The sequence below is a fragment of the Ochlerotatus camptorhynchus genome, unplaced genomic scaffold (genome assembly GCF_037179485.1).
Source record: "Ochlerotatus camptorhynchus isolate MF236.1 unplaced genomic scaffold, CSIRO-AGI_Acam_v1.1 ptg000082l, whole genome shotgun sequence".
Classification (NCBI taxonomy): Eukaryota; Metazoa; Arthropoda; class Insecta; order Diptera; family Culicidae; genus Ochlerotatus; species Ochlerotatus camptorhynchus.
In genome coordinates, this window is record NW_027040572.1 from 549,024 (window position 1) to 563,762 (window position 14,739).

The following is a 14,739-nucleotide window of genomic DNA, read 5'->3' on the forward strand; positions in this document are numbered from 1 at the left end:
CCAACGAATTTCATTAAAATTTCTTAGCTTCTCCGAGGTTTCCTGACGAGTAAAGGTGTTGTAGCCGGGTACTAATGAATACTTCGAGCTACCATCTTTACTACGAGGATTCCTCGGAACCCATTAACACCGGATAGGGACCTTTTGGTGAACAAAATTTGTTTAGGGACCGTGCTTCCGAGCAAACCAATCGATGTGGCAGAGTGCTATCATCGAAGATCTTATTATTTATGGAGTTCGAAGGACCACTACCGTGAGCTCGATCGTTGCATTTTAGAGTAGCAGAGTTAGGTTTTAGACATAGTAGGTATATATGTAGAAAAAGAATCAGTTAGATTGATAGGAGCTAGGGCAGGAGCACATATGTGATTGGCAGGGAATGTGGTGGGAGTTTAAAGGTACTGAAAAGTCACCCCTTTTGATGATTTTGATTGAAACTGAAAATCGGTTTCGATCGAAATTAGTAATAGAGGTGACTTTTCAGTACATTTAACGGGGCTTATCACATATGTGCTCCTTTTATCTTGTTAGTAAGCTACTTCCAAATTTACCGTTTACTTATAGTAGCTAGCTAGTTAAAAGGGTGGTATCACATTTCTCGGATATTAATTTCAGAATGGGCCATTTATCAGTTTAACGTTTTCGGCAATATTTCTGTTAAAGAATTTTTAAATTAAGAAAGCTTTAAAAAATATATTGAAATGGGAATATTTCGTTCTTTGAGTGGTTGCGCTGTTTTTTGTTGTATTTTATGTTCGTTTGTTTATTGTTTTTTTTCTTTAATTTGATATTTGAATAAAGAAGGTAATATTCCCATTAGCAAAATTTAGAATGCACATGATTTTATACTTTCATGTAAATGGTCCATTTTGGGAAATGAATCTCGAGGGAAATGTGATACCACCCTGAGAAGCATTTTTAATCAGTTAGGAGCTAGAACAGGAGCACATATGTGATTGGCAGGGTTTGTGGCGGGAGTTTAAGGGTACTGGATACTTTGTTCAGTACTTTTAACGGGGCCTCTCACATATGTGCTCCTTTATTCTTGAAACACAGGATAGAAAGTAGGTAGTTTGAGTGAAACTATATTTAGTAGAAAAGAGCTAGGGTCGGATCAAGAATTTAATCAGCAGGAAATGTAGTCCCACATTTGAGATGTCCTGCAACTTTTTTCGTTGTCAATTAAAATTGCAATTGTGCATTTCAGGGTAATATTTTTCAAGTTAAAAAACAATCCTATCCCATATTTTGTATGAATGAAAGTGTATCAATCAAGTGGTGTCGCTAAATTTTGTTAATTTAAGATCCTGTTGACAAATGAATAATTCAAATAGTATTACGTAACTAAAGCTAACCAAGACACCATTGTGGAATGCTCTTCGGCAGGGGAACTATGCCATTAGCGCGAAGCATTTTTAAACCACTGATGCTGGCGCCAACTGGTATTGTCTTTACTATCTGGTTATCACTTGATTCAATAGGATCAGATCCGCCATTAGCACAAGATGGGTAAGTGTGTCAGTTATTGATCTGAGTGTTTCTCTAATTGACCCTGCCTTATTGAGGAGGTATGTTCGGTTCATTGTTTGATCTCATTCTTACTGGATAAAATTATAAACATGGATTGCCGATATATCATCTGTTTAAGATAAATCCAAAAAATTAGAATGATTATTTCAAATTACAACAATAAATTTCAGATGACGATCTTTCGTTTGAGCTTATTGTCAAAACCGTCAAACCCAATCACGTAAGTTTAACGTTAAAACATTGGTGCACAAAGGTAATGAATTAATCTGCGAGATAACCTACCTCTTACGTAAAGAAAATAAAGGACGAAGGTCCAAGGTCGCACCTTTAAAACAAATAACTAATCCCAGGTGGGAACTTTTCGTAGCACTAGAGAGGGTCTAGGATAAGAGATAAGCGGACTGGTTGATTTTAAGCCAACCGAACTGTCAAAACCAGAGACAATCGAGCAACGCACATCTTGATTGAAATGGCAGTGTTGCTAGAAACCCCTTAGGCATAGGTTTCCAGGTCGTTTGAGTTGAATACGTTTCTCTCTTATCCTAAAAACCCTCTCTACGTAGCACCTTTGGCTGTTGCGCTATAATAATAAAGAAAGTCGTACCTTCGTCAAAGAAGATGCTGTTTAAACGAGTGGTGCTTTGGTTCGACAGTCAACATTGTTCGGGTGGCTTGGTTGTCCAAGTTTCGGATCAGCTTCAAAGAATTTCAACTAAATTGGAAATGGAGACACGTTTGATCACTTAGACAGGACTTTGATGTAAGTTTTCCAAGCACTGTATTTAACCCTCCTGAGAGGATGATTACACGCGTTATTGTACGTTCAGGGTACAGAGTTGTAACATTGAAGATCATCAAAAACTTCTTGTCGGGCAGATCATTGCAGGTCTACTTGAACAATGTCCCCTCTGATACGTTCAACGTTGATGCAGGGGTCCCTCAGGGTAGCCTGATTGAGCCTACCCTATTCAACATTTTCACGTTAGACGTTCCTCACTTGCCGGGTGGTGGTATCCTGTCAATGTTCGCAGAATACACCTCCATCATCTATAAGAGTCGAGTGATCCGTGCTCTGGCGAGTAAACTACAATCAGGCCTGGATGTTCTGTTCGACTATTTCGAGATCAGGCCGCTCTATCCTCTGATAAACAGGAAGTCCACCCTTTCCCTCAAAAGACAAGCTTGCTGTCCACAAGCAGATCATTCTGCCGGCTATTGAGTATGGTATGCTAATATGGGAGAGTTGTGCTAAGTGCCACCACCTAAAGCTTCAGAGGATCTTAAACAAGATCATCAGAATGATCCTTAACAATCCACCGCGAACTCGTAATTCTGAGATTCACCACCTGGCCGGTCTTAAAACACTCGAAGAGCGAAAGACGTCCACGCTCGAAAGGGTCAGAGTCGCCTGTCTGCGATCAAACCACCAGATCATTCGATATTTGGCAACCTAGTGCAAGTAGTTAGGTAGGTTCATGTGCTTAAGTAGGTAGGTTATCACATTTTTAAATTCAAACGGAAACAAGCCCTGAAAAGGGTATCCTGTAAATTAGCGCTAAACGCAATCATCACATTAGAATAACCAATTAACTAGAACAAAGTTGAAGAGCCAAAGGCTAACCAATTGAAATGTATAACCAAATGTTGAAACTTTAAAAACCAGCAAATAAACGTTAAATTTACTACCCTGCTTGACCGTCCAGCAGTACAGTTCGGTTTTTTACTCGTTCTCTTGAGTTGTTCGCTAGTTCGTTGCGATAGTATTTGCGTTCTCTTTCGCGGTGTTTGGTGAAGCATCCTTTTGACGCGACTGCTATTCCGATCGGGAAGCAATTCCTATTGGACACCACCAGTGCTCAACTGGCATCGAACAATCGTTACGCCATCCTGGAAAACGGCGATGAACCAAAGGTGGAAAAGATGGAGAAAGTTTCACCGTTCTTCGTAAAAGGATTCCCAGAAGGCTTGCGGAGAAAATCGACTTTTACATCGGTAAAGGTTGTAGGAGCTCAGTATTTCTATATCGAAAAGTCCGAACCTACCAGTGAGATAGATGTAGAAGATAAACAAAGACAAAATGTCAGAGTGTTATGCTATAAATGTGTCTGAATTAATCAGTATCGGTTGAGCAGACGAGCATCAGGCTGGTTACTCAAACTACAACTGAACTTTAAGACGGATTAATTAACTTTAGCCCAGACAACCAGAATGCACGTATATTCAAAATTATTTTCGTGATATACAAACATATATACAAACAAAAAATTCGTATAGAATGCAAATAAATGGTTTATACGTACAAAAATGGAGGCCATATACGTGCATATTTTAATTTAATTTTTAACGAGTTGATTTAACAACATGTACGATTTACTCTGTAATAACAAATTCATTTTGAAAAGTCTTACGATGTAATCCGAATTCCCTTCAAACATTCCTCAAAACGTTAGAACTATTCATGATTAGGTGTCGTCGAGTTCTCTGCATCTCTCTTATAGAAATGTTGAACTAACATTCCTTTCCTATCTCCATGAGTCAATTGGAGCCACATCGCAGCGGAGCAAAACTCCGGTGATCTCATTTCGCGCGGAGCGTCGCCAGAACTAATTCAGCGCAACAGTCTGTGGTTGAATGGTTCTGCATGGAGCACTGTGAATCAATCGACATCCGACATCGACACTGACCAACACTGACCAACAGCACATTGATAGGGAGCAAAGAACAGTAGCCGTCTCTCTCATCACTCTCTACGAAAATGACTTTCTCGATGGAATGATGGCAAGATATTATCTCGATCTCATGATGGTCACTGCTCGTATTCTTTGGTTAAGGTCTCCTGAATCTCAGTCGATTCCTCGTTTGTTAGCATGCGAGCTTGATCGAGCCCAAACAGTTTACATGCGCCACGTTCAGCAGCAGCACTTTCGTGAAGAGCTGAATCATCTGGAGTCCTGGACGAAGAGGGTATGCTCAGGGTGGGCGGAAGGATACAACAGTCAAGTCTCAGCTACGACGTTCGACATCCTATATTGATCCCTCGCTATTCTATCCTCAAATCGTATCTGTTGAACCATGACCACATCGTCCATCACCACTGTGGGCCAAAAACACTGCTGGCAGTACCCCGAAGAAGATTTTCGATCATCAGTGGGGCAAGTGCAGCAAGGAAAGCTTATCGTCAGTGTGTGACGTGTGCACGTGTTAAGCCAGTACCAACGTATCAACTAATGAGTCAGCTGCCATCTGATCGAGTTCAACCAAATCCACCATTTGCGATTACTGGCGACGACTATGCAGGTCCAGTCAGCATTGTTGGACGTAGGACCAGAGGTGCGAAACAAAGCAAAGAATACATTGCACTCTGTGTTTGCTTTATAACAAAGGCCGTGCATATGGAAGCTATGTCTGAGCTTACTACTGTCGCGTTCTTGGCGGCATTCACTAGATTTTCTAGCTGCTACCGTTTGTCAGCGATAATGTCCTAGGATAACGCAACGAACTTCCGAGCAAGAGCTAAGCACCTTCGAGAAATGTACGCAAAACAGTGCAAACTTCTGTGCACAACGATGAAGTGACCGCATTTCTAACCGACAAGGGAGTGGAATGGAACTTCATTCCAGCTCGGTCGCCACACTATGGAGGACTATAGGAGTCAGCGATCAAGGTTGCTATGCAGCATTTGTCGAAGATCACCAGCAGTTACATCATTACCTTCGAAGAACTGGCCACGCTCAAATTGCTGCATGAACCGAAGGGCACTTACACCGATCTCCAATAGCCCGATGGATCCTCAACCTCTCACTCCAGCTCATCTTCTCATCGGTCGTGCACTCACCACCGTTCCCGAAGTCAACTTGCTGGAGCCGAAAATTAGCTCGATGTCAGGCTGTCAGTTTGTTCAGCGTCTCTCGCAAGAATTTCGCACTAGATGGCAGACAGAATACATGCGATCTCTGCAGCGGATGTCAAAGTGGCAACGTTCATCACACAACGTTTCGGTCGGCGACTTCGTTCTATTAGGGGATGTCAATTCGAAGCCAAATCAATGGCCTACGGGTAGAATCATCGAAACCTACCCAGTAGCAGATGAACTGTAACGTACGATCAGGATGAGTATGTTCCAAGAAGACTTCGATCAGAAATTCCCAGAGGAAATTTGGTTGGCAGATTATGTTCGAGCGACACCTCTGGACGTTCCCCTTACGAGTGAGAAGTGAACAGTTGTCCCCTGCAGCATCCTCTGAACCGGCTATTATTAGTTTTGATAGATAGGATTGTTTAATTTTTCGTAACATATACAATTTACTCTTTCCTACAACCAATTCCAAATGCATTGAATGGGAATAATAAAATGCAATTCAATAACCGGTGAAGCAATTCCGCACGCGTTTTTTACTTGTTCAAATAAGGGGTCTACTTACGTTTGATTGAAGTGTTGATTTTGAGAAAAACAAAATACAAGAATAGGAGCAGGAGGGGCATAGTGAGCATTCCGCACTTTGGCTTTGGATCTCCAGCTGCATGAAACAAATCAACTGGTAGTATCATTATGATATTGATCCTACCACCAACCAATTTGTTACGAACGGCCGGAAGACCAAGCTGGGGCAAGGGATGCTCACTATGCCCCTCTTACCCCTATTACAGACAAAAAAAAAGTCATTTTTGATGAACTGAAAAAAATATCCAAATTAAATCAACCCAGCATGATAATGCAAGGATTCGAGATATGCAGGCCTGTACAGTTACAATTAATGTTTTGCTCATTGACCGGATTTTTAGAGCGATAAGCAAATCATTCATTTGAAAAATCGGAAACAAAAGGCTCACAAAATATATAGAAAAAAACAATAATCAGGGTAATTTGGAAAAGTATTTGAATATTTGTAACCAGTCTAATTTTGCTGTATCTGCTGCTCTTTATGAGTATAACAATAAAGCTGAAAAATAAATTAAAGCATGTCCAAGAGTCTTCTTCAATAACGTTAAAAATAAAATTAATTCGTTCAACTTTCTATCAACAATTACTTTAGACGAAAAAATAAGCAATAATTGAAAAGATATTTGTTATCTTTTTGTCACATTTTTTCAAGAGACATACTCCAATTTCTCGGATAATGATCATGATTACGAATATTTTTCACAGTTTCCAGTTTTTTCGAACAATTTTGGTGTTAGTAACCTTTATGTTCAAGATATGTTGACAGGTCTAAGAGCTTTGGACACCACTAAAGGCTCAGGACCAGATGGAATCCCGTTAGATTGTATGTAAAATTTAGCAAAAGAACTCACAATTCCTTTATAATGGCTGTTCAATATGTTACTTGTCTCCAGTACATTCTCGCAGGAATGAAAAAAAAAATCGTTTTTAATATCCATTAATCCAAAATTTGATATCTGAAATTATCGTGGGATTGCCATCAGCTCGTGCATTCCAAAGCTATTCGAATCAATCATAAACAAAAATATCTTCAGCCAAATAACAAACAACTGGAACTGCAACCAAGTTGAACATTTTTTGGAGAAATATATTACATTGTAATTAAGTTGAATACCTTTTTTGGAAAACTTGTACTGCATTAATAGGAACACTGTTCCAGTAGTAGTGGTAGCTGCTAACTTTGGTTCCTATAATAGTGGAATGCATTGGATTCTAATGGGTTCCACTATTATAAGAACACTACCGCAGCTATTGGTGCAAAGGAGTAAAAATCTTAAGGAAAATAAAATGTTTTGCGTCATTTTTGACGGAGAATAGAAAACATAACACATTTGAAACTAATCGAGCAAAGGAGGAAGAAGTGTTCATCAACTTCGTAGAAGAATATTTTGGAGAAGTAAACCAATAAAACTAATACTAGAACCAACAGAGAACGTAACAGGAGATTTGTAGATGGATGGAGAGGAAGAACAACTGTGCTGGAGCATAAAATTGACATAATTCCAGGATAGAAACCGAAGCATCCGAAGGTCTGCGGTGATCCAAAAATAGATGGCAAAGGAAATGGATCGTATGAAGGAGATGGAAATCATCGAATTGTCGGAGTCAGACTGGTGCAATCCAATTTTACCAGTAAAAAAGTCATCAGGAGAGTGGAGGCTTTGACTAGATAGCAGGAGAGTTGACGAGGTAACGAAAAAGGAAGCATATCCTTTGCCTGACATGCAGATGATATTGAGAAGCTAAGAACTTCTCTATTAAAGACTTGTCTAAAGCATACTGGCAAATTCCTTATGTAAACTCTGTTGGAAAGCAGGGAATACACGTCGTTTAGATCAGGAAAGCATCTATATCGCTTCAAGGTGATGCCGTTTGAGTTAACAGGGACCCCAATTTTCATTTTCATTTTCATTTTGCAGCGTTTGGTGGGGCAATGGGAGCGAAAGTCAATCCAAAGCCGAGGATAAAGGAAGGGTAATGGCTAAATAGTCTATGCGGACCACTTGAACGCCATGGGAAAAGGAAGGGATTGAAGAGGCCGGTGATTGGGGGTTTTTGAGGAAATGACACATGATTACGAATATTTGTGATGCAAAATGTAAAGAAACCGAAAATCCATCTCCCACTGATTCATCCTTTCACATATATACCAAATTGATATTTTAAAGCAACCATCAAAATAAATAGACAATACATGAATAGGCTAGTTGCCTCCCTAAGCGTACCATCCACATCCTAACTCTTTTGTTAACTTACTTAATGTTATTAGGCTGTCTAAATTTTCTTATTTAAGGTAGCACAGCAAACAAGGAGTAGCAATTTCAAATTTGTATGTTTTGTGGAAGCTGACATTTGTGCCTTTAAAGTTTCACGCTAAGGCTTCTTTAGAGTATCACCTTAAGTTCCTTTGATGATTATGATATCTCATTAGCTTGATTTAATAAATAATTGAATTCTCTAATCTACCCAATCAATTATCAATCAATCATGCTTTATTAAGTACCTGCACTTGTCCATGTGATCTAGAATTTAACGTATTTTAAGTTGTTTGTTACTTAGATCAATATTTATTATATATTAGTTCGACCCAGGTGACACCTTCAAGCATTTTGATGTTAGTTTCCAAGATGATTTTTTAATTATATAGGGTATATGCTCCAACTATGCTCACACATGTCGTTCCTCAAAATTACGTATGGATATGTCACAATAGAAGCACTCCACAGTGGAAATCCCGAGCCATAGTTCAAACAATTTATCCCAAACCAAAATGAAGCATATATAAGACTAGTTACAATACCATGTACAAAAATGGTGTTTAACATTGTTCCCTGAGTAATGCTTCAATGAAAACAACAATGAAAGCTTGTCACGCAAGTAGAAGGAGCACTGTTGGGCACTTTCTGAAATATTTCAATACTATAATTCCCTTGCAAACCCAAATAAATCTATCTGTAAAATTAATAAAATAAGGGTGATTTGCGGAAAAACCCACCAGTATCGCACCCAACGTCAGTGCCTATACGTAAGCGTACTACGACGCGGCTTTTAAAAAAAGAAGTAACAGGTGTGATAATATCACTTCAGGCTAGATCTTTGGTTTTCTCATGCAATGGTTCATCAGAGAGGGGAAGCTCAGTAATCCTCATCGCATGCTCATGACGCTATTCTGTCATGGCATGAGCCAACGATGCCGGACCTAAACCAACCGTCTCCAACGCTCCACTATGAAACATAAGATTAGGCCCGCTCACCAACGTCCAGGTTAAAAACTAGCCAAGGGGAGGGAGTTAACAGGGACCCTTACAATCAATACTGCGAAACCATTGACTTTTCAATGTCTCGGCATAAACTAAAACAATATTTTAACTCCATACGGAATCATAACTCGTAGGAAGTAAAAATATAATAGCTGACAATATATTTTTTAATATTCTTAAGAAAAACAAATTTGTATATGTATTTGTACTAGTCTACATCGGTTGATGAAATAAATAAATAAATAAATAACCCAATGTTTAATAGAGTTCTGGGATATGACATGGACCACAGGTTTTTGTTCACCTGGATGACATAGTCATCACCTCTGAGACGTTAGTAGAACACTTGAAGTTATTGAAAACCAGTAGCGGAAAGATTGAGCAGAGCAACTTATCCATAAGTGCGGAAAGAAGTAAAAAGATTGATGGGAATGGTTGGGTTCTACAAGCAATTTATACCAAACTACAGTACCATCATGGCACCGATCACGGGCCTACTGAAAAAGTCGATAACTAAACTGATTTGGACTGAAGAGGCATACAAAGCATTTAATGAAATCAAAAGTGTACTCACTTCTTCACCAATCCTGGCAAATTCAGTTCTCAATGAATATCGACGCCAACAGTATTATTTTCAAAAAAAAAAAAAAAATGATCAGCTCAGAGGAAGTATTCGGCAACAGAACGAGAATGCCTAGCAGTAATTTTGGCCATTGAATTTCGCTTCCGTCGTTACGTAGAGGGTACTCCGTTAACGTTGATAACGGACGCGCAATCCTTGAAATGGCTAAATAAAGTAAGCTTCGAGAGCAGCTTCACACAACTTGTTTGGTGGGCCCTTAAACTGCAGCAGCATAATATAGTTCTAGAATATAGAAAGGAGTATTAAATATAGTCCCGATGCGTTATCAAGAGCATTAAATGAGGTAGATGTACTTACGGTGGACTTGGAAAAACTGAAGTCGGATATCGAAAAGATTAGTGACAAGTACAAGGACTTCAAAGCCATTCCAAAGAAATGTATTCAAGGGTATCTCAAGCTTCACTCCAGACGATCCTCGTTTGCCGCCGAAAGCTGATCGTATCCAGATCCTCGAAGCCCACTTTGGGTACTCCAAAACTATGGGAAAAGTACTATTGTCCGGGTATGTGTGAGGACATCAAGCGGTTCTCTCGAGGATGCCAGACGGGCAAAACGGCGAAACATCCAAGCATTGCACGAGTACCTCAAATTGGGCGTCTGAAAACAGCGTTGATCCCTTGGCAAGTTGTGTCCATCCCACAGTCGAAAAAGGGCAACACGATGCTGCTAGTCGTCACCGATCACTTCTCTAAGTTCCTGTTGTTTGGGGTTCCGGAGCGGCCCACAGTTCAAATCCAACCTTTTTGCTACTTTCTTGAAGATGGTTAACCACTGGCAAAATTCCAATTACCATCCAGCAAATAATCCGACCGAACGGGTGAATCGGGTTATTGGTGCAGCGATCAGAACATACCTAAAAGAAGAACAAAAATAATGGGATGAGAACCTTCAGAAAATTGCTATGAGCCAAAGGAATTACGTGATGATCAAAAGGAAATCTTCGAAAACACAAGAATGATCCTAAAAAAAGAGCATACGAAAAATACAAAGTATTATAATTTGAGATCCACTGTAAAACCTATCGAAAATAGTAGTGAAGAAAAACTATTTCATTTCCAATAAAGCAAGCATTTTCGATAGAAAGTTGGCTGACACCTACTCACTTTCCTGCACAAATTATTGATAAACTAGGTTCCAATTGAGGGGGTTGGAAGGAAAGGGGTGTAAGTGACTTTGATCGACTTTCTCTTATGATATCCACAGCTCTATTTCTCCACATAGTTTGATAAAGCATCCACACGAATCAAGGAATTAATTTGTAGCTAAATTATTAACGAAAGTGAAAATCGATGAAGAGAATCGATCAAAATCACTTGAACACTTTCCTTATAACCCCCTCAGTTGTTATGAACTGGAGGATCCACTGATCAGCAACATCCGGAATGAATAGGACTCCATCATCACTTTTTATGCACTAGGAATTCCAGCTTCACCGTTAATTGTGTTGATTCTGATGGGTGCTCACCAGCAAGCACACTCCTGGCAAAAGTAGCACCAGACTTTGTCCTACCACTATCCGCAACAAAATATTCAGTTAATGATGTGTCGTGAAAAAATTTGACGTCTTAATGAAAAAGAAAACATGCACGCCTACTATGACCAAAACGTCCAATTTTCACGACGTCCACCACCGCCCGCGCATCACCTTCCAGACGCTACCATAGCAACACCCTTGTAACCAAATTTTCACACGCCAGAAGTCTATATAAGGAGGCCTGCTGCTAACAATCGTTAAGAGGCTTCTGAGGTGGATTCAAAGCGGACGTACTTTTCATCGCTCTCCCAATATTTCCAATCAAGGACGATTCAAGCAAAATGTTTCCTAGTAAGGTGAAGAATGGTCGCGATGCTCGGCAGACCCGGTCTGGTCGAAATGTTAGACCGGTGTCTTTGCCGGATTTCATGCGTGCCGATCCCGATGGTAAGCTAACGGCCATTTACCAGCGAATAAAGGCGGCTTCTTTGAAGCCAAAGCTGCCAAAAAGGCAAGATCGCTGGGAAATGATCAAAAACTTACCGGTGACCGATGAGTATGACAACGTAAGGTCATCGGTCGGTACGTTTATTCGGCGGCCGTTTGTAGCATCTACTAGGAAACTGGAGATTGGTGAGAGATTTGAGATGAGCGGAACTACCCAGAATGCCTCAGGTAACGCGGGTAATGGTAAGGAAAATTTAGATTATAATTATGATACTGTAGGGCTAGAGATCAATAATGAATTAGGAGATAGGGTTGAAGAGAAACATTTAAATTCATGTGAGGTATTTAGGTGTAACAGAGCCGATGTAGATTCGGTTCTGACAGCAGGAATAGCCAGGGTACAGCAATGTACGACAACGGTAGCAGTGTTTGAAGCATACGCCAAGACACACCATGAACTTTTGGAGCGTGTGACGTATGTAGCGGACACTGCTAACGTTTATACGCAAACTACTTCTCCCAAACTGCAGCGTACTCAGTTGAATTTTGTGTATGCTGGATTTTGGGAGCACTGTACCCTGCGAGAAAATACAGGCATGCAAACCGAGGATGATCAAAATTTGACAGTTACAAAGCAGCCTACTGTGCTGCTTGAAAAAAATTCCAGTGACCTAAACCCAAATTCGCTAAAGAAAATGTTTGGCTGGAAATGTTTAGGATTGACTTTTTTGGTTTCGGCCATGGCCCTCGGTTTAATGGAAATTTCAAATTTCGTCTAGTAGTTTGGTGTTCTTTTTTGTTATCAGATCGAGCTCACTGGTGGTCCAACGAATTTCATTAAAATTTCTTAGCTTCTCCGAGGTTTCCTGACGAGTAAAGGTGTTGTAGCCGGGTACTAATGAATACTTCGAGCTACCATCTTTACTACGAGGATTCCTCGGAACCCATTAACACCGGATAGGGACCTTTTGGTGAACAAAATTTGTTTAGGGACCGTGCTTCCGAGCAAACCAATCGATGTGGCAGAGTGCTATCATCGAAGATCTTATTATTTATGGAGTTCGAAGGACCACTACCGTGAGCTCGATCGTTGCATTTTAGAGTAGCAGAGTTAGGTTTTAGACATAGTAGGTATATATGTAGAAAAAGAATCAGTTAGATTGATAGGAGCTAGGGCAGGAGCACATATGTGATTGGCAGGGAATGTGGTGGGAGTTTAAAGGTACTGAAAAGTCACCCCTTTTGATGATTTTGATTGAAACTGAAAATCGGTTTCGATCGAAATTAGTAATAGAGGTGACTTTTCAGTACATTTAACGGGGCTTATCACATATGTGCTCCTTTTATCTTGTTAGTAAGCTACTTCCAAATTTACCGTTTACTTATAGTAGCTAGCTAGTTAAAAGGGTGGTATCACATTTCTCGGATATTAATTTCAGAATGGGCCATTTATCAGTTTAACGTTTTCGGCAATATTTCTGTTAAAGAATTTTTAAATTAAGAAAGCTTTAAAAAATATATTGAAATGGGAATATTTCGTTCTTTGAGTGGTTGCGCTGTTTTTTGTTGTATTTTATGTTCGTTTGTTTATTGTTTTTTTTCTTTAATTTGATATTTGAATAAAGAAGGTAATATTCCCATTAGCAAAATTTAGAATGCACATGATTTTATACTTTCATGTAAATGGTCCATTTTGGGAAATGAATCTCGAGGGAAATGTGATACCACCCTGAGAAGCATTTTTAATCAGTTAGGAGCTAGAACAGGAGCACATATGTGATTGGCAGGGTTTGTGGCGGGAGTTTAAGGGTACTGGATACTTTGTTCAGTACTTTTAACGGGGCCTCTCACATATGTGCTCCTTTATTCTTGAAACACAGGATAGAAAGTAGGTAGTTTGAGTGAAACTATATTTAGTAGAAAAGAGCTAGGGTCGGATCAAGAATTTAATCAGCAGGAAATGTAGTCCCACATTTGAGATGTCCTGCAACTTTTTTCGTTGTCAATTAAAATTGCAATTGTGCATTTCAGGGTAATATTTTTCAAGTTAAAAAACAATCCTATCCCATATTTTGTATGAATGAAAGTGTATCAATCAAGTGGTGTCGCTAAATTTTGTTAATTTAAGATCCTGTTGACAAATGAATAATTCAAATAGTATTACGTAACTAAAGCTAACCAAGACACCATTGTGGAATGCTCTTCGGCAGGGGAACTATGCCATTAGCGCGAAGCATTTTTAAACCACTGATGCTGGCGCCAACTGGTATTGTCTTTACTATCTGGTTATCACTTGATTCAATAGGATCAGATCCGCCATTAGCACAAGATGGGTAAGTGTGTCAGTTATTGATCTGAGTGTTTCTCTAATTGACCCTGCCTTATTGAGGAGGTATGTTCGGTTCATTGTTTGATCTCATTCTTACTGGATAAAATTATAAACATGGATTGCCGATATATCATCTGTTTAAGATAAATCCAAAAAATTAGAATGATTATTTCAAATTACAACAATAAATTTCAGATGACGATCTTTCGTTTGAGCTTATTGTCAAAACCGTCAAACCCAATCACGTAAGTTTAACGTTAAAACATTGGTGCACAAAGGTAATGAATTAATCTGCGAGATAACCTACCTCTTACGTAAAGAAAATAAAGGACGAAGGTCCAAGGTCGCACCTTTGAAACAAATAACTAATCCCAGGTGGGAACTTTTCGTAGCACTAGAGAGGGTCTAGGATAAGAGATAAGCGGACTGGTTGATTTTAAGCCAACCGAACTGTCAAAACCAGAGACAATCGAGCAACGCACATCTTGATTGAAATGGCAGTGTTGCTAGAAACCCCTTAGGCATAGGTTTCCAGGTCGTTTGAGTTGAATACGTTTCTCTCTTATCCTAAAAACCCTCTCTACGTAGCACCTTTGGCTGTTGCGCTATAATAAT